This window comes from Hemicordylus capensis, chromosome 2, assembly GCF_027244095.1.
Source record: "Hemicordylus capensis ecotype Gifberg chromosome 2, rHemCap1.1.pri, whole genome shotgun sequence".
Lineage (NCBI taxonomy): Eukaryota > Metazoa > Chordata > Lepidosauria > Squamata > Cordylidae > Hemicordylus > Hemicordylus capensis.
The window spans coordinates 165,145,405-165,166,145 of NC_069658.1; the positions used below are offsets into that span (position 1 = coordinate 165,145,405).

General features: G+C 52.2%; 1 protein-coding gene across 6 annotated transcripts in view; it reads left to right on the forward strand.

The window, feature by feature from the left end:
* The window catches only part of LOC128342857 (rap1 GTPase-activating protein 1-like), a 125,974-nt gene that overhangs the window by 42,362 nt on the left and 62,871 nt on the right, over window positions 1–20,741 (forward strand). For 3 of the 6 annotated variants that reach the window (XR_008315201.1, XR_008315200.1, XM_053290889.1), the window contains exon 1: window positions 18,320–18,689. The exons of 1 other annotated variant lie outside the window; for it this stretch is intronic. The gene's annotated coding sequence lies outside the window, so the exon portion shown is untranslated. Of the gene's footprint in view, window positions 1–13,846; window positions 14,036–18,309; window positions 18,690–20,741 lie in introns of those variants that run through there. 2 more of the 6 variants (XM_053290885.1, XM_053290888.1) reach the window with 2 other exon arrangements.

Genomic DNA, 20,741 nt, shown 5'->3' on the forward strand with positions numbered 1-20,741 from the left:
GTACAGCCCATCGGATCCCTCTACTACATCTTGGTTTCTCCCAAGACGTGCTCAAGAGAGATTTCCATAGAGATCTGCTTCCACAGACATGACACTTTCATCTTGCTTCTGCTTCCTTGCAATAGCTGCCACTTGAAGCACTAGAGGGGTGGGGAGGGATAGCTATTCACAGCAATTAGCCAAGAAGCTAGGGATGACCCACCTGTAGCTCAGCAGGTGCTGTTGGACTAGAACTCGCATCATCCCCAGCTGCTGTGTTGAGACTACAGATGATCACCCCCATCAAAACAGGTGGCTGGGGATGGTAGAAGTTGGAGTATGGTGGGAGTGGTAATCCAACACTGTGATAACAAATATAGTCCCCTGATGCAAATCCATGGTGAAAAGCATCGTGAAAGAAAGCATCAGGGTTTGGGCAACAGCTTGTATAAGGGGGCTGGATAAAGAAATCAACATGAAAATAGGAAGGTTGAAACTAAGGGCCAATAAGGGAAGGCCATTAAAGTAACACCTTGATCTGAATTTAAGATGCTATTACCCCAAATGATTTGATGTTAAAACTCAGGGTCACGACGTAAATACAGAATCCTGCTGTTTTAGGTAAGTAAATGTTTAACATATATTAAACTGCCACCCATTCCTGGAGGGCCGCCCGCCCGTTGGTTCTTTCCTCCTGCCTCCCAAATGACTTGATGTTAAAACTCAGGTTCATGACATAAATTCAGAATCCTGCTGTTTTAGGTAAGTAAATGTTTAAAATATATTAAACTGCCACCCATTCCTGGAGGGCCGTCCACCCGTTCGTTCCTTCCTCCTGCCGGACCCCACAAGGCTTGGCGTTCCTTCCTCCTGCCGGACCCCACAAGGCTTGGCGTTCCTTCCTCCTGCCGGACCCCACAAGGCTTGGCGTTCCTTCCTCCTGCCGGACCCCACAAGGCTTGGCGTTCCTTCCTCCTGCCGGACCCCACAAGGCTTGGCGTTCCTTCCTCCTGCCGGACCCCACAAGGCTTGGCGTTCCTTCCTCCTGCCGGACCCCACAAGGCTTGGCGTTCCTTCCTCCTGCCGGACCCCACAAGGCTTGGCGTTCCTTCCTCCTGCCGGACCCCACAAGGCTTGGCGTTCCTTCCTCCTGCCGGACCCCACAAGGCTTGGCGTTCCTTCCTCCTGCCGGACCCCACAAGGCTTGGCGTTCCTTCCTCCTGCCGGACCCCACAAGGCTTGGCGTTCCTTCCTCCTGCCGGACCCCACAAGGCTTGGCGTTCCTTCCTCCTGCCGGACCCCACAAGGCTTGGCGTTCCTTCCTCCTGCCGGACCCCACAAGGCTTGGCGTTCCTTCCTCCTGCCGGACCCCACAAGGCTTGGCGTTCCTTCCTCCTGCCGGACCCCACAAGGCTTGGCGTTCCTTCCTCCTGCCGGACCCCACAAGGCTTGGCGTTCCTTCCTCCTGCCGGACCCCACAAGGCTTGGCGTTCCTTCCTCCTGCCGGACCCCACAAGGCTTGGCGTTCCTTCCTCCTGCCGGACCCCACAAGGCTTGGCGTTCCTTCCTCCTGCCGGACCCCACAAGGCTTGGCGTTCCTTCCTCCTGCCGGACCCCACAAGGCTTGGCGTTCCTTCCTCCTGCCGGACCCCACAAGGCTTGGCGTTCCTTCCTCCTGCCGGACCCCACAAGGCTTGGCGTTCCTTCCTCCTGCCGGACCCCACAAGGCTTGGCGTTCCTTCCTCCTGCCGGACCCCACAAGGCTTGGCGTTCCTTCCTCCTGCCGGACCCCACAAGGCTTGGCGTTCCTTCCTCCTGCCGGACCCCACAAGGCTTGGCGTTCCTTCCTCCTGCCGGACCCCACAAGGCTTGGCGTTCCTTCCTCCTGCCGGACCCCACAAGGCTTGGCGTTCCTTCCTCCTGCCGGACCCCACAAGGCTTGGCGTTCCTTCCTCCTGCCGGACCCCACAAGGCTTGGCGTTCCTTCCTCCTGCCGGACCCCACAAGGCTTGGCGTTCCTTCCTCCTGCCGGACCCCACAAGGCTTGGCGTTCCTTCCTCCTGCCGGACCCCACAAGGCTTGGCGTTCCTTCCTCCTGCCGGACCCCACAAGGCTTGGCGTTCCTTCCTCCTGCCGGACCCCACAAGGCTTGGCGTTCCTTCCTCCTGCCGGACCCCACAAGGCTTGGCGTTCCTTCCTCCTGCCGGACCCCACAAGGCTTGGCGTTCCTTCCTCCTGCCGGACCCCACAAGGCTTGGCGTTCCTTCCTCCTGCCGGACCCCACAAGGCTTGGCGTTCCTTCCTCCTGCCGGACCCCACAAGGCTTGGCGTTCCTTCCTCCTGCCGGACCCCACAAGGCTTGGCGTTCCTTCCTCCTGCCGGACCCCACAAGGCTTGGCGTTCCTTCCTCCTGCCGGACCCCACAAGGCTTGGCGTTCCTTCCTCCTGCCGGACCCCACAAGGCTTGGCGTTCCTTCCTCCTGCCGGACCCCACAAGGCTTGGCGTTCCTTCCTCCTGCCGGACCCCACAAGGCTTGGCGTTCCTTCCTCCTGCCGGACCCCACAAGGCTTGGCGTTCCTTCCTCCTGCCGGACCCCACAAGGCTTGGCGTTCCTTCCTCCTGCCGGACCCCACAAGGCTTGGCGTTCCTTCCTCCTGCCGGACCCCACAAGGCTTGGCGTTCCTTCCTCCTGCCGGACCCCACAAGGCTTGGCGTTCCTTCCTCCTGCCGGACCCCACAAGGCTTGGCGTTCCTTCCTCCTGCCGGACCCCACAAGGCTTGGCGTTCCTTCCTCCTGCCGGACCCCACAAGGCTTGGCGTTCCTTCCTCCTGCCGGACCCCACAAGGCTTGGCGTTCCTTCCTCCTGCCGGACCCCACAAGGCTTGGCGTTCCTTCCTCCTGCCGGACCCCACAAGGCTTGGCGTTCCTTCCTCCTGCCGGACCCCACAAGGCTTGGCGTTCCTTCCTCCTGCCGGACCCCACAAGGCTTGGCGTTCCTTCCTCCTGCCGGACCCCACAAGGCTTGGCGTTCCTTCCTCCTGCCGGACCCCACAAGGCTTGGCGTTCCTTCCTCCTGCCGGACCCCACAAGGCTTGGCGTTCCTTCCTCCTGCCGGACCCCACAAGGCTTGGCGTTCCTTCCTCCTGCCGGACCCCACAAGGCTTGGCGTTCCTTCCTCCTGCCGGACCCCACAAGGCTTGGCGTTCCTTCCTCCTGCCGGACCCCACAAGGCTTGGCGTTCCTTCCTCCTGCCGGACCCCACAAGGCTTGGCGTTCCTTCCTCCTGCCGGACCCCACAAGGCTTGGCGTTCCTTCCTCCTGCCGGACCCCACAAGGCTTGGCGTTCCTTCCTCCTGCCGGACCCCACAAGGCTTGGCGTTCCTTCCTCCTGCCGGACCCCACAAGGCTTGGCGTTCCTTCCTCCTGCCGGACCCCACAAGGCTTGGCGTTCCTTCCTCCTGCCGGACCCCACAAGGCTTGGCGTTCCTTCCTCCTGCCGGACCCCACAAGGCTTGGCGTTCCTTCCTCCTGCCGGACCCCACAAGGCTTGGCGTTCCTTCCTCCTGCCGGACCCCACAAGGCTTGGCGTTCCTTCCTCCTGCCGGACCCCACAAGGCTTGGCGTTCCTTCCTCCTGCCGGACCCCACAAGGCTTGGCGTTCCTTCCTCCTGCCGGACCCCACAAGGCTTGGCGTTCCTTCCTCCTGCCGGACCCCACAAGGCTTGGCGTTCCTTCCTCCTGCCGGACCCCACAAGGCTTGGCGTTCCTTCCTCCTGCCGGACCCCACAAGGCTTGGCGTTCCTTCCTCCTGCCGGACCCCACAAGGCTTGGCGTTCCTTCCTCCTGCCGGACCCCACAAGGCTTGGCGTTCCTTCCTCCTGCCGGACCCCACAAGGCTTGGCGTTCCTTCCTCCTGCCGGACCCCACAAGGCTTGGCGTTCCTTCCTCCTGCCGGACCCCACAAGGCTTGGCGTTCCTTCCTCCTGCCGGACCCCACAAGGCTTGGCGTTCCTTCCTCCTGCCGGACCCCACAAGGCTTGGCGTTCCTTCCTCCTGCCGGACCCCACAAGGCTTGGCGTTCCTTCCTCCTGCCGGACCCCACAAGGCTTGGCGTTCCTTCCTCCTGCCGGACCCCACAAGGCTTGGCGTTCCTTCCTCCTGCCGGACCCCACAAGGCTTGGCGTTCCTTCCTCCTGCCGGACCCCACAAGGCTTGGCGTTCCTTCCTCCTGCCGGACCCCACAAGGCTTGGCGTTCCTTCCTCCTGCCGGACCCCACAAGGCTTGGCGTTCCTTCCTCCTGCCGGACCCCACAAGGCTTGGCGTTCCTTCCTCCTGCCGGACCCCACAAGGCTTGGCGTTCCTTCCTCCTGCCGGACCCCACAAGGCTTGGCGTTCCTTCCTCCTGCCGGACCCCACAAGGCTTGGCGTTCCTTCCTCCTGCCGGACCCCACAAGGCTTGGCGTTCCTTCCTCCTGCCGGACCCCACAAGGCTTGGCGTTCCTTCCTCCTGCCGGACCCCACAAGGCTTGGCGTTCCTTCCTCCTGCCGGACCCCACAAGGCTTGGCGTTCCTTCCTCCTGCCGGACCCCACAAGGCTTGGCGTTCCTTCCTCCTGCCGGACCCCACAAGGCTTGGCGTTCCTTCCTCCTGCCGGACCCCACAAGGCTTGGCGTTCCTTCCTCCTGCCGGACCCCACAAGGCTTGGCGTTCCTTCCTCCTGCCGGACCCCACAAGGCTTGGCGTTCCTTCCTCCTGCCGGACCCCACAAGGCTTGGCGTTCCTTCCTCCTGCCGGACCCCACAAGGCTTGGCGTTCCTTCCTCCTGCCGGACCCCACAAGGCTTGGCGTTCCTTCCTCCTGCCGGACCCCACAAGGCTTGGCGTTCCTTCCTCCTGCCGGACCCCACAAGGCTTGGCGTTCCTTCCTCCTGCCGGACCCCACAAGGCTTGGCGTTCCTTCCTCCTGCCGGACCCCACAAGGCTTGGCGTTCCTTCCTCCTGCCGGACCCCACAAGGCTTGGCGTTCCTTCCTCCTGCCGGACCCCACAAGGCTTGGCGTTCCTTCCTCCTGCCGGACCCCACAAGGCTTGGCGTTCCTTCCTCCTGCCGGACCCCACAAGGCTTGGCGTTCCTTCCTCCTGCCGGACCCCACAAGGCTTGGCGTTCCTTCCTCCTGCCGGACCCCACAAGGCTTGGCGTTCCTTCCTCCTGCCGGACCCCACAAGGCTTGGCGTTCCTTCCTCCTGCCGGACCCCACAAGGCTTGGCGTTCCTTCCTCCTGCCGGACCCCACAAGGCTTGGCGTTCCTTCCTCCTGCCGGACCCCACAAGGCTTGGCGTTCCTTCCTCCTGCCGGACCCCACAAGGCTTGGCGTTCCTTCCTCCTGCCGGACCCCACAAGGCTTGGCGTTCCTTCCTCCTGCCGGACCCCACAAGGCTTGGCGTTCCTTCCTCCTGCCGGACCCCACAAGGCTTGGCGTTCCTTCCTCCTGCCGGACCCCACAAGGCTTGGCGTTCCTTCCTCCTGCCGGACCCCACAAGGCTTGGCGTTCCTTCCTCCTGCCGGACCCCACAAGGCTTGGCGTTCCTTCCTCCTGCCGGACCCCACAAGGCTTGGCGTTCCTTCCTCCTGCCGGACCCCACAAGGCTTGGCGTTCCTTCCTCCTGCCGGACCCCACAAGGCTTGGCGTTCCTTCCTCCTGCCGGACCCCACAAGGCTTGGCGTTCCTTCCTCCTGCCGGACCCCACAAGGCTTGGCGTTCCTTCCTCCTGCCGGACCCCACAAGGCTTGGCGTTCCTTCCTCCTGCCGGACCCCACAAGGCTTGGCGTTCCTTCCTCCTGCCGGACCCCACAAGGCTTGGCGTTCCTTCCTCCTGCCGGACCCCACAAGGCTTGGCGTTCCTTCCTCCTGCCGGACCCCACAAGGCTTGGCGTTCCTTCCTCCTGCCGGACCCCACAAGGCTTGGCGTTCCTTCCTCCTGCCGGACCCCACAAGGCTTTTCCAGTTGTTTTCTCATTTTGTCTTAGTTTATTTCAATTCTTGTGTCTGTCCTTGGTTCCCTTTTCTTGTTTCCCCTGGAACTATATTTGGGGCCCTTCAACTTTATTTGGGCAATGTCCCCCAGAAGTTTTGTATGTGAAATTTTTGTACTTTAATTTGCCTCTATCTTAAATGTTATCTTTAAATTTTTGTACAGCCTATTGGATCCCTCTGCTGCCCTTTGATTTCTCTTGGACCAGCTCGACAGATGTTTCCATAGTAGTCTCTTTCCACATGTTTCATGTTTCTGCTGCTTGTTTGCTGTAGCTGCCACTTGAGCCCTCATGTTAAATATGCTAAATAAAATAAATGTGTGGTTTTGTGGGGCAGCGGGTGGGGCTATCTATTCACAGCATTTAGGCTCTGGCCGGGTGGAGTTGTGGTGTTAAGAGGGGGCAGGGCAGCAAACTGATTCTCTACAGAGCAGACATCCAAAAGCAAGAGAAATGGCACAGAGGAAGCCGAGAGGCTAGAGATTGCCCGACGCTCCCCAGCTCTTGTTGGATTACAACTCCCATCATCCCCAGCTTCTCTTGTTCAGGACTACAGCTCCCATCACCCCCTGCCATAAAGCTTGGCTGGGGGTGATAGAAGCTGTCCTCCAATCACCGCCAGCCACCTTGTATTGTGGCATGAGTTGATGGGAGTTCAACAACAGCTAGAAAACCTCAGGCTGGCCACACCTGCAATAACAAATACAGTCCCCTGATGTAAATCCAGATCTTCTTATGAAGAGAACCATCACGTTTTGAGCAATGGCTTGTTGGGGGGGCAGATAAATAAATCAACATGAAAACCAGGCAGTTGAAACAGAGGGTCGTGAAGAAAACACCACTTAAGTAGCTCACACTTGTTTCCTTTTTCTTCTCTCTCCGCTATACCAGCAAAGAAGAGCTTCCCTTTCAACATCTAACAAACGATCCCATCCTGCTTCTGACGCACTGTTATCAACACGAGTGCTGAGGTTGGCCCAGCCGGGTAAATATGCATTGACACAATGACAAATCTCTCCGGTGGCTGAGCGGAATGGTGGGCCCTAGAGAAGGCAGGAAGAGGCTGAGGAGAGCAACCCCACAACAGATGCCCATTCCCTTTTTGACGAGGTTTGCAAAAGCCTCGTGTACACTCAAGGTCATGAGGCTTTTGCAAAGAGGGGGCATAGTTTCCCGGGAAACGACTTCACCCCAGGAGTGGAATCCACACCTTAGTTTACAGAGCTCCCTTCAAACTAGTTACTGAAGTTGCAGCCCAGGTTTGCACCCGTTCCCTCTGTCCCATCTCTTGATTCCGAGTGTGGTTCCCCAACCCCCCCTTCCCCTGGCTCCGCATCCAGTGCGGGGTGCAAATGTCACATCCAGTCCTGGCAGGGTGCAAGAAACAAGGCTGGACCCCACAGTGAACCAGTCTGTAGGGCCAAGCGGGGGGCAGAGGGTGCGCTAGTGAAAGCGATCCCTGAACTCTCTTGGCCTTCTGCAGGGACACCTCGGCATCCACTCACCCCCCCAGGTGACAGTGTGGGATTAGCCGGTCGCCATTTGGGGCCGAGTAGGAATTTTCCCCATCCACCCGGATTGGCCTGGAGGTGGCTGGTTTTTTGCCTACTCTGCACTGTTGCACTGGAAGGGATTTTTGATCTGGCGGATGTTAGGAGTGGTGCCGCTAAATAGTGTAGCCCCTTGGTCACCATGGCAGGTCCAAGGAGGGGATGTAGTGCCCCACCCCATTGGTGGCAGGTGCGATTTCCCCCAGCTACACTCTAGTTCTCTGCTAAAATGAGTCAATAAAGTGATGGCCCTAGTTTCAACCCATTTCCTGTGTGCTGTCGTTTATTTCTGGGTGTGGGTGCAAAGGGAATTCATGGCAGAACGCTTGCAAGACAGTCTCAAGTAGCATTGAGTGTGAGCTATAGATCCACAAAGGCAAGCTTTACAAAGAGGCAGAATCCGAAATTCAGGAGAAGCATGAGTTGCTCCTTCTGCTCTAGCCAGGTCTTCTGCTCCTCCAACCCCACAAATGGCGGTCTGGTTCATACTCACACAATCAAGTGGCAAAGCTCTGCATAGACTGTATCACTTCAGGCTGCAAGTGGAAGGTAGGGTTTTTAAATGCTCTCCCTCATAATAGTTTTTTTTAAAAAATAGCATGTTGGGAACAAGTGTTCAACTCAGGGGTGCAAACAGAGAAAAAGCTTAAGGAGCACCTCATTAATTTTATTTTGTGGATAGGTATGGGCTATTAGAGGCATAGTGGGGAAGTAACTTGCCTAGGGAGCAAGAGGATGCTGGTTCAAATCCCCGCTGGTATATTTCCCAGACTATGGGAAACACCGATATCGGGCAGCAGCGATATAGGAAGATGCTGAAAGGCATCATCTCATACTGCCGGGAGATGGCAATGGTCAACCCCTTCCCAATTCTACCAAAGACAACCACATGGCTCTGTGGTTGCCAGGAGTTGGCAGGTGGTGTGATAAAATGCAGGGGAAACTGCTCAATTGGTTAAGGGTGATGTGCACTCTTGGTTCAGTCTAACCCTTTCCCTTCAGAGCTATTTTTCGATGTGCAGGGATCTTCTGTGGGGAGGGATGCACAAATCACACATCTGCAGCTTGAAGTGATACAATCCAGGAAAAGGTTACTCAGTGATTTTGCTGAATGTTTCAAGTATTGTCAGCAGTCTGTCTGTGAGCACAGCAAAAAGAGAATCTGGTGTTTAGTAGGTGCCAGCATGAATTTGTCACACTGGAGTAATCTCTCCTCCCTCTTTTAACAGAGTTTCTAGTTTGGTAGAGGACAGGGATGCTGTGGACAAAGTGTGCCTTGATTTCTGCAAAGCATTTGACACAGTCCCCACAATATCCTCCTTGACCTCTGTGGAGAATGGGGCCAAAAACTCCATGTTGTAGGTTTGCTTGGTCTTTATTTTGATTTATATTTAAAATGGCTGTCCATTCACCACTTGCGTTGCTGGAGTAGATGAAACCTTGACCTTTTCTCTACCCCAGGGTTGTTTTTCTGGCTGGTGTTCATCCCTGCCCCACCCCCCCTAAGTTCTGGTTTGTGTTTGCCCTGATTGGCTAATCCAGGGCGCTTTCCAGATTACACTCTGAAATTATGCAGGGATTGTGGTGTCACAACACAGGAAGTATGGAAGCACACTGAGCAGATCAGACATTGTTGTAGGGTTTAATCTGGAAAGCGCCCTCAGGAGGTGGGCAGAGTTCCAGGGATTCAAAGGGGAGGTTAGAACAGTTTAAGGAGCAGGAGAGCAGTTGGAGGAGCTGAATCGCAAAGAAGAGCTGAAGATCACACAGAGGAGCCGGATCCCTCTTGGAGCAGCTGGAGGAACAGACAGCAGCAGAACCAGACAAGGCAGCGCTGAGCAGAGAGGGAGAGAGACAGGCTTGCAGGAAAGCCAAGTGGGCTGACTAAGAGCTGCTGGTGAGGTGCCTGTTAGGGCCAGCGTGGAGTGTCCGATAATTGCTGGATGGGCTTATCTCATTTTCTTCTTATGGTTGTTAAACATTGCAAAAGCTACGTTCAAATTGGTATTTTTCCCTCTCAAGTAAAGATTTCACCTCTTGATTAAATTCTGGTGTAGTCTCTGTCTGTGTTCTCCACCCCAGGCTTAAATGCCACACCACCCTGCCTAGATTGAGTGAGAGACGGAAGGCTGATGGGCTGCCAAGTGGAGACAGCCAGGAAACATAAGGAATTCCACTTGGGGTCAGCAGCAGTAAAGCTGGTCAAATCATGGGGCTGGTTGAGACCAGACCGTGACAATCTCTCTCATAATCTGATCTATTTAACCTAACTAGCCTTTGCCTGCTGCTGCTTCTACAATTATACTGGATTCTCTGGATAAATCAGAGTGCAGCAAAATCCCCTCTAAAGCTTCTCTGAGAATTACTTGCCGCTTTCTGTAACAATTCTCTCTTTCACAAACGGAAGACCAGAATGGGCGAGGTCTATTGGTATAAAATAGCACATGGTTTCCATAGATGGTGTGTGTCTGCCATCAGGGAGCATTTATGGCTCTAGTCTGGAGAGTGCCTTCAATAGGTGGAAAGGAAAAACACATCCACTCACTCATTTCATTCCACCATTAGTGGAGATGGTTTTGTCTCTATGGCAATTACTACTGACTAATAACTTACTCCAGAGCAAGTGCACATAATGACATTCGTACCTGTAAGCCTAAATTTAATACCACAATTAGTGAAGAAGCTCTTGAAAGTTAGTTGGGTGGTAGAGCACACATTTTCATGTGCGAGGTAGCTTCAGACTTCAGTGTCTCCAATTCTGCACTCTCTCCAGGCCCATAAAAGTACGGAGGCACCTTCAGATGTGAGATTGTGCATATTTTTCAGTGTTGAGAGCCAGTGTGGTGTAGGTCTTAGGGTTTTGGACTAGGAATAGGGAGACAAAGTTTAAATTCCTGTGCAGCTGTGAAATTCAGTGGGTGTACCTTCCAGGCTCGTTGTGAGGACAGACATAACATGTACTCTGCTCTGGGATACTTGGAGGAAAGCCGGGGGTGGGGGTGGGGGAATAAAAGTAAAAACATCTGCCCATCTTATCCATCTAATGTTGTATACCTACAACAGCCCTGTAAGATAGTTTAGTATATTGCCAGTTGGGGGAGCCATGGCTAGTGGATAATGGGCTGCCAAAGGTCTGCTTCATGACTGAGTGGAGATTGGAACCAAGCAGTGTTCCCTATAAGAGGGATTCCCAGATGTTGTTGACTACAACTCCCAGAATCCCCAAGCAAAAGCCATTGCAGCTGAGGATTCTGGGAGTTGTCAACATCTGGAAATCTCTCTTAGAGGGAACACTGCAGCCAAGGGTTTTTAGCTTGTGGTTGGAACCACGACGCTGCACCAATTCTTCTGCTTGGGTCCTGATTAGTACCTGGATCATCTGAGAAGCCCATGCATGTTGCTCCAAGCTCTGAAGAGGTGGTCTGTTTTGGTATTCATTCAAGACTGAAAGAAGACGCCACGTAGCAAGCATAGGATGAAAGAGGTCCTGTGGAATGTGCAGGGCTTTGGGGAGTAGCGAGGGCGAAGGGAGGCAGGCCAAAGCTTAGGCTCGAGTTGAAGTGATTCCATCAAACAGGGCCAAAGTAAATTGGATTGCTCCCCTGAAGCATCAAACTGAATTGAGAACACATCTGAAGCACCAAGGTGATCCCCAAATCAAATCAGTGCTGATTTATTTGGCCCTGCTATCTAGCCCAGCATCCTGTTGCCCACCGTGACCAACCAGAAGTCTACAAGCAGGAGGGAGAGGCTATATGCTATCTCTAGGCTCAGTAGGGTGCTGAATGGCAGTTGTGGGGAGAAACAGTGGAAGAAGGGAGGTATGCCTTCAAGACCAATATCCACGGATAGATGTGTCCTCCATGAATTTGTCTAATCCTGTTTTAAAGCCATCTAAACTAGAGACCATCAATACACCTTGTGGCAGCAAATTCCAAAGACTGATTAAGTGCTGCTGTGTGCATGAATACAGGGAAACCTCTCTATCTGCAGATCCAACACCCATGCTTTCGTGTCTCTGCTGTCAAGTCATTGACAGCCGACCTCGGCTTACGCAGGGAAAAAAGGTGAAGAACGGGTTTATTTTGCATGTCCAGGGTGGCTGGAAATGATCCCCAAAGTCATTTCCGGCTGCCATTTTGGGAGTAGGAGCCATTTTGTGGCTCTTTTTAAAAAAGAAGACAAATGGCCAATTTGGGACTAGCGGAGGGTGGGGGTGGCAGTTTTCCTGGAAGGCTGGAGACTTTGATAGGGCACTTACTTTTGCTATTTCCCCTCATTTCCTGCCATTTTTGCCCTTTCCCCAGCCTCCAGGAACCTAAGCCCCGGATTCCCATTGCCACAATACGCCACTATCTGTGGATAATGGGGTTCACCTGTAAGTCCTTTTGTCTGTCCTAAATCGTATGCCAATCACTTTCATGGAATGACTCCTGTTCCATTTTTTTCAAAGTCCAGCAGATGGAAGTCATTAGAATAATGTTTAAAAGGATACCATTGCTCCTGTGCAGCAGGCCTTTTAAAATTGAAATCAAAATCTGGGGTCTCTTCCATTCTCAGCAGACCAGACCTCACTGGGTAATGGAATGACATCTCTTCTTTGGAGGTGCACAAAAACAGCTGCTGTGCAGCCAGCTCAGGATCCAATACCCTTGAAGTAGATGGTTTTGCATTTCACTGAGGAGGACCCAGCTTTGCTAAAAGCAGGCCAAGAAGTCCTGCACAGAGAGGAGAATTGGGGGAATGTAGCTTCTCTGGCAACCAGTGGGTGGGACAGCAAGAATGATAACAGATTGCACGCAATATCGTCAGACAGAAACCAGCTTCAAAAGGTGGAAGGCAATTCAGCAATCAAGAGAAACTCCAAAAGCCAGAAGGAAACCAGAGATGTGAAGGGGGAAATCCATGGCTTGCCAGGGGGACAACTTTCATGAAATTCCAGTTCAGCAAGCAAAACAAATAGGAATGAAAAGGAGTGTCTACCCAGTGTGTGAGAAAAGCTTGAATCGCACACCAGACTTTCATGCCCATTGGAGAATGCACACAAGAGGCAGTATAAATGCATGGAATGTGAAAATTTTACTTATTTTAATTATCAATCAATGTGTACACACAGAAAAGCCATATAAATGTCTGGAATGTGGAAAGAGCTTTTCTGATCAATCATATCTTCTTAAACAGCAAAGAATCTGCACATGGAGAAAACTGGATCAATGCTTTTTTAATTTTGTATTATACACTACATTTATAGACCACCCCATCCAAAGGCTCTGGGTGGTGCACAACCAATTTAAAAAGACATAAAACACCATCTAAAACACAGTACTTAAAACAATATAAAAACAATTCAAAAGCATTTAAAATCAATTAAAACACCCCCAAACAATTTAAAAACCTTGGAAGACCAGGCCAAACAAGTTTTCAGGGCCCTCTTAAAGGCCAACAGCGAGCCTAAATTGTGGCTATCTGCTGGGAGTGCATTCCATAGGCCAGGAGCAGCTGCAGAGAAGGCCCGGTTCTGAGTCGCCACCAGACGTACCGGTGGCAACAGGAGATGGAACTTTCCAGATGACCTCATCGTGAGATAGGGATCATACAGAAGAAAGCACTCTCTAATGTAACCCAGACCCAAGCCCTTCAGGGCTTTAAAGGTAATAACTGGCACTTTGTGTTTTGCCCGGAAACATATCAGCAACCAGTGCAACTCTTTAAAAACAGGCATAATCTGGTCTCTCCAGGTTACCCCAGAGACCAGTCTGGCTGCCGCATTTTGAACTAACTGAATTTTTCGTACGAGTGTAAGAGATTTTTGACTCCCCCAAAACTCCTGCAACCAGGAATAAATGAGGGCTCCAAAAATCCCCACATTCATAGACGTGGGTCCTTTCTGATGGTACTGGCTGCCAAGAATCCCAAGACCCAAGAAGACACGAGGAGAAGTGAAGAGATTATATTTAATCAAAACAGATTTATTTTCTTACCAATATTCAGATGAATCACAGCATACAGCATGCAGCAAAATTACTTCTCTCACACAAAGCAGTCACAAAACTAACAGCCTAGAGACACTGACAGATCCGCCAGACCCTTGCGGTCACAATATACTATACCCCAAGGGAACCTCGACTTGTTCCTCTTTTTGCTAGATGCTAGGTGCCGTCAAATTGATTGATCGGATCAACTTCCTCCTTTCCTCCTCCTGTGTGCCGTGCCTGAGCCACCCTCCCTGAGGGAGAGAGCCCCTTTTTTCTATCCTCAAATTAGGGTTTTAAGTATCCTCTCCTTTCCCACCTACGCATCTAATAGTGATTGGACGAAGAAGGGGTCTTGACCATTCATGACCCTCGGCTAACCTGTTCCATTTGACATTTAATATCATTGTCTAGGGGAGATGTGGAAAAGGAACAAGGCGTGGGCCAAGTGACCCCCCTTCAAATGGAACACCGAGCCTTGGCGTACTTTCGATCTGAGGTACTGAAAAATGAGGAAGTGTGCCCGAGCCGACAGGCCGGTTTTCTCCAGTTTTAGACAGAAGCTCTAGATGGGGGCTGCTCTTGACAGCATGGAAAATTTGCTGGAACAGGGGAACTTGGCGTTCACTCATGGGTTCATGCCAAGATCAAGGCCTAAACTGTGTCGAGCAAACAGACTCAAGTCAAGCATCTATCTAATACAATATGGCTAACCTATCTATGCGCTAATTCAATATAAAATTGACCGGATTGGGCCTTACACTAGGTACATCACTGTTTTGAGATCATTCTCTTCAAGGAATGGACGCAGCTGTCGAATCAGCCCAAGCTGATGGACAGCACTCCTGGCCATAGCCTCCTCCTGAGATACCAGGATGAGGCCTGGATCCAAGAGCACTCCCAAGCTGCATACCTGTCCTTTCTAGGGGAGGGTAACCCCATCCAGCACAGGAAAATCTAACTCATCTCTCAGATTCCAATCCCCCACAATGAGCACCTCCATCTTGCTTGGATTCAGCTTCAATTTGTTATCTCTCACCCACCCCATTACTGCCCATAGGTAGCCATTTAGGGAGTTAATGCCATTTCCTGATGATGATGATGATGAGGAGGAGGAGGAGGATGATGATGATGATGATGATGACTGATAAGGAGAAATAGATTTGGGATGTCATCAGCATACTGATAACACCCTGCACCAAATCTCCTGAAGACCTCACCCATCAGTTTCATGTAGATGTTAGAAAGCATAGGTGACAGAATGAAGCCCTGAGGGGCTCGATATAATACTTCCCATTTCAAAGAGCAACCATCACCAAGCTCCACCATCTGGAATGGCAGGAGCAAAATCACTGCAAAGCAGTGCCCCCTATCGCCAGCTCCTACAGGCAATCCAGAAAGAAGGGGGAGGGCAGCTGAGGGTGGAGCAGGGGGGAGAGGTGGAGGGCAGAAGAGGGGAGCAGGGGGGAGAGGGTGGGGCAGGGTAGGAGAGGGTGGGGCAGGGGGAGAGGGGGAGGGCAGGAGAAGGTGGGGCAGGGGGAGAGGGCCAGGGGGAGAGGGGGGGCAGGTGAGGGTGGGGCAGGAGGAGAGGGGGAGGGCAGGTGAGGGTGGAGCAGGTGGGAGGGGGGAGAGGGGGAGGGCAGGAGAGGGTGGGGCAGGGAGAGAGGGGTGGGGGAGAGGGGGAGGGCAGGTGACGGTGGAGCAGGGGGGAGGGGGAGAGGGGGAGGGCAGGAGGGGAGCAGGGGGGAGAGGGATGGAGGACAGGAGAGGGTGGGGCAGGGGGAGAGGGGAAGGGCAGGAGGGAGGGCAGGATGGGGAGGGAGGAGGGCAGAAGGGAAGGCAGGTGAGGGTGGAGCAGGTGGGAGGGGGGAGAGGGGGAGGGCAGGAGAGGGTGGGGCAGGGAGAGAGGGGTGGGGGAGAGGGGGAGGGCAGGTGACGGTGGAGCAGGGGGAGGGGGAGAGGGGGAGGGCAGGAGAGGGGAGCAGGGGGAGAGGGATGGAGGGCAGGAGAGGGTGGGGCAGGGGGAGAGGGGAAGGGCAGGAGGGAGGGTAGGATGGGGAGGGAGGAGGGCAGAAGGGAGGGCAGGAGAGGTTGGAGCAGGGAGGAGAGTGGGGCAGGAGAGAAGAGCAGGGGGAGGGGAGGGAGGGCAGGAGAGACTTTTGCAGGAGAGACTGGGGCAGGAGGGGGAGAGAAGGGTGGGAGGGGAGGGAGGGCAGGAGAGACTGGGGCAGAAGGAGGAGAGAGGGGTGGGAGGGCAGGGGAGATGGGTGGGAGGGGGATGGAGGACAAGAGAGAGTGGGAGGGAGGGAGGGCAGGAGGGTGAGTGAGAGGGGTGGGAGGGGGAGGGAGGGGGCAAGAGAGTGGTTTGCGAGGGAGGGGCAAGAGAGTGGGGCAGGAGGGAGGGGAGGGGTAGGAGGGAGGGGAGGGGGCAAGAGTGTGGGACATAAGGGGGGAGGGGGAGGGAGAGTGGGGCAGGAGGGAGGGAGGAACAGCCAGCCCCAAAGAGCACACAGATGCTCTGTGCGGGTTGGCTAGTTTCCTTGATTTCCTGACAATGAGCTCCTTTCCCTGCCTCACAGGGGCTGAGGAGCCACTGGCAGGACGACATCCTCTCACCGCCCAAGTGTTCCTTGAGCCCCTGATGTTAGCCAGTGGCTAACATTCATTGCTTCTTTTCAGCTGATATGTTTATATAGAGATGGAGATGCTGCATTGCTAACATTGAAGCCCTGGGTGCAAAGATTGTAGGGAACACAGCAAGTTTTGCAATTTCACTTCTCCTTATTGCATCTGTAAGTTTTGGAAACTTAGCTTCGATTCCTCTGATTAATATATGGTGATTGATTGATTAAGTGCCATCAAGTCAGTGTCGACTCTTAGTGATGACATAGATAGTTCTCTCCAGGATGATCTGTCTTCAACTTGGCCTTTAAGGTTTCTCAGTGGTGCATTCTGTTGGAAGTTAAGGACTTTGCGCTGTCTCTTGTCTCAGACAGTGGAGGATAGACTAGTGAGTCAGAGGACTAGAGGGTCAAGACATTGGTCATCACTTCTCTACTGCTCTGACACTATTCCTTTGGATATGTAGATTGCTAATCTCAGGGACTAGCTTCCTCTCTCTCTCTCTCTCTCTCTCTCTCTCTCTCTCTCTCTCTCTCTCTCTCTCCCCTAACAGCCCTTCTACCTTGCAACATGGCAAGCCTCTCTCCCTGCACCATGTGTGCAGAGAAGATACAGAATCCATCTGCATCCAGATAGATAGATAGATTAGAGATCCTAACTCCTCACTTTCCTATCTAGAATAGAGTTCCTTAATAAATGCCTTATATATTGATTTGAAACTATGAATTGGCTCCAAGTTACTTTACTCTCAGCATACACGCATGCCTAACTAAATTCCGCTGTGCTGTGCCTCTGTGCACTCTGCTATAATGAGAAAGGGATTCTCTCACCACAGAGAATTTCCAACACATTCATTGCTGTTGTCATCGAGTCCATCCGCCTTGCTGCTAGTCGTCCTCTTCTCTTTCCTTCAACTTTCCCCAGCATTATGTACTTCTCCAGGGAGCTGGGTCTTTGCACAATGTGTCCAAAGTATGATAGTTTGAGCCTGGTCATTTGTGCCTCGAGTGGAAATTCTGGATTGATTGATTCTATGATCCATTTGTTTGTTTTCCTGGCTGTCCATGGTATCCTCAAAAGTCTTCTCTAGCACCAGAGTTCAAAAGCGTCAATGCTTTTTCTGTCTTGCTTCTTCAAAGTCCAGCTTTCACATCCATAGAGTGTCATGGGAAAAACCACGGTCCGAACAATTCTAATCTTTGTAGGTGTAGACACGTCATGGCATCTAAATATCCTTTCCAAGGGCTTCATTGCAACCCTACCAAGTGCTAGTCTGCGGCATGTTTCTTGACTGCTGGATCCTTTACTGTTGACGGTCGATCCTAAAAGGCAGAAGCTATCTCCCACTTCAATGTCTTCATTGTCAATTCTGAGGTTGGTTGCTGTACCTGTTGTCATTAGTTTAGTCTTCTTTACATTTAGTTGCAGTCCCATTTTTTTCACTGTGCTCCTTGACTTCCATTACTAGAGCTTGCAGATCATTCTCAGCTATCAGGGTGGTGTCATCAGCGTAGTGCAGGTTACTGATGTTTCTTCCTCCAACTTTAAAACAGATTGGTCTCTGGGGCAACCCGGAGAGACCATATGATGCCTGTTTTGAAACAGCTACACTGGCTGCCGATATGTTTCCAGGCAAAATACAAAGTGCTGGTTATTACCTTTAAAGCCCTGAATGGCTTAGGTCCGAGTTATCTAAGAGAGCGCCTTCTTCTACATGATCCCCACCGCACATTAAGGTCATCTGAGGAGGTCCGTCTCCAGTTGCCGTCTCCAGTTGTCTGGTGGCGACGCAGAGGCTGGCCTTCTCTGTAGCCGCTCCTGGGCTATGGAATGCACTCCCAGCAGAAATTTGTAATTTGAGATCTTTGCTGTCCTTCAAGAGAGCCCTTAAAACCTACCTGTTTGGCTTGGCCTTCCAGAGTTTGAAATGATTAACTGTTGTAAACTGTTTTAAACTGTTGCCCTGATTTTCAGGGCTTTTAGCTGTTTTATTGGTTTTATTGTGTTTTAATAGTTTGATTTTAATTGTTAATTTGTTTTAATTGTTTTTATCATGTTGTGAACTGCCCTGAGTCATTTTGGAAGGGTGGTATATAAATCAAATAAATAAATAAATAAATAAATAACCACACTCATCTTCTTCCAATCCAGCTTCTCTCAGTCGATGCAATCAAAGGCTTTTCTGTAGTCAATAAAGCACATATTGAGTTCTTTCTGGTATTCTTTGGCTTTCTCAGTTATCCAGGGTGCTTCAGCAATGATGTCTCTTGTTCCTCAGCCTTTTCTGAAACCAGCTTGAACATCCGGCATTTCCCTTTCTACGTAGGGCTCTATTCTGCATTGGATGATCCTGAGCATTATTTTGTTAGCATGTGCTATTAAGGATATTGCGCGATGGTCTTCGCAATCTGTTAAGTCTCTTTTCTTTAGTAGGGGTATGTAGACTGACCTCTTCCAATCTGTTGGTCTCTAGGCATCTTAGAGTTCTTAGATCTCCTTGGGGACAGAATCCAGCTGCAGGACTTCTGCGGGTAAGTACTTTTGCATTGATTCCTCCAGCACTGTCTGTCTGTCAGCAATTTTCAGCCCAGCCCAGAAAAATTAAAGCCTCACCTGGGGGTTGGCTAAAAACAGGGGACAGGGCTGAGGAGATAAGGAAGCTAAAGGACAGGCAGCCCGCAGGCAAGGAGGCTGAGGGAAGGGGGCATAGCAGGCAGTGAACTAAGGGCCGAACTACGTGTAGCGGCGTGAGTTTTGGGTGGTATATAAGTATGGTAAATAAATAAATGTGAGAACAAGCATGCGATTAGCCCTTGTGTGCCAGCTGTACAGCAGGGAAGGGCAGTCTGGCCTGGGGCCATGGTGTGTGGGACAGGGCTGAACTCTTTGCCGCTGCCACAGTTCCCATCCAGATCAGGCCCTCCCTAAGGCTGCTCTTCGCCCTGGGAAAGAAGTTCCCATTGGCTTCAGGTGGATGATCTTCACTGGGACTGTAGCGTGAAGGGAAATGGTTACTTATCCCCTTGCTGGACGTCACTGTCCTGATTCTGGGCACCCTGTCAGATACTGTTTTAATTTTTAAAACAACAACAACAATTGCGGGGCCATACGGCGCATTACATTGACGCGCACACAAACATGGCCCTAAAAGCATGGGCTGTGAACTCAGAAATTCTCAGTCATAGATAAGTTGAGATATGGACTTACTAGTTGGCCTCCTAAGATAGTAGTTTAGATTCAGTTAGCTTCCAGTCTCCATCTGCAATATCAAGGGTATTAAATAATAATGCAGATTATAATCCAAACTGTGCTTTGGATTTCAGAGACTGCTCAGGGCCGAATAGCACACACTTCCTCTGCTTGCAAATGCCAGCCGCAGTTTGACACAGAAACCGGACAAAGAGCGGTTCTTTTAAAGTTCTGCTTTAATAACAGGAATCTGACGGAGGGTGGTTGTTGTAGCGTCACTGGGAGAAGTTCTTTAAAACTGGTCAAAGTGTTATAACAATACTCGTTAAAGTGAAATAACTTGTCCCAAAACCCATCTCTGTTGATCAGGCAAAATAAAAGAAGAAAGGTAGCACAGGAAGATCTTTTATTGTCACAAGCATACTTGTAGTCTCAAGTGGAGCAAACAAAACCATGATCTACGACAGATCATCATTCTCAGAACTCTGCTTGTTTTTTCAGTAAGATTGCTTAAATCTTAAATCGTGAAGCAGAGAAGTGTGAAAGAACAAGGTGAGAGGAGAGGAGAGCTGGTCTTGTGGTAGCAAGCATGACTTATCCCGTTAGCTAAGCAGGGTCTGCCCTGGTTGCATATGAATGGCAGACTAGAAGTGTGAGCACTGTGAGATATTCCCCTCAGGGGATGGAGGTACTCTGGGAAGAGCACAAGGTTCCAACTTCCAAGTTCCCTCCCTGGATTCTTCAAGATAGGGCTGAAAGAGAGATTCCTGCCTGCAACCTTGGAGAAGCTGCTGCCAGTCTGTGAAGACAATACTGAAGCTAGACAGGTCAATGGTCTGACTCAGTATATAGCAGCTTCCTATGTTCCTGTGTAACAAGTGACACAAAACTAAATGGCCATTCATTCTCAATTGATTTATTAATCATCAGCTTGGAGAACCTCCAGCTCTCAGCAGCTGCTAGATGTGATGGGCTTAGTGCTACCATGTGTAGGCACTAGAAGGCCTGGTCCAGACCTTTCTGAACTGGAACCAGGACCGGCCTTAGGGGTGGGCAAGGCAACTGGTAGCCCAGAGTGTCAACTTTAAGCAAGTGCAAAGAGCTGAGTTTGCACAAGCCACACAACTTGGCAACACTGAAAGACCAACCTGGGTTGTGTGTGTGTGTATATGTGTGTGTGCGTGTGCATGCCAAAAGCACTCCTCACTCCTCAAAGGTGCTGTGTATGATAGGGCCAGCCCTGCTCAGAGTACTGAGTAGTTAGCTTGTAAATATTTCCAAAAACAAATATGCAACACTCTGCGTGCAGGAGCGTGTATGTGGATGAACTAGGGGGGAAGGAAGAAGTTGGAAGATGCTGCAAGTCGTAAGAGTCTAGGTCAGGGCTGCACAAC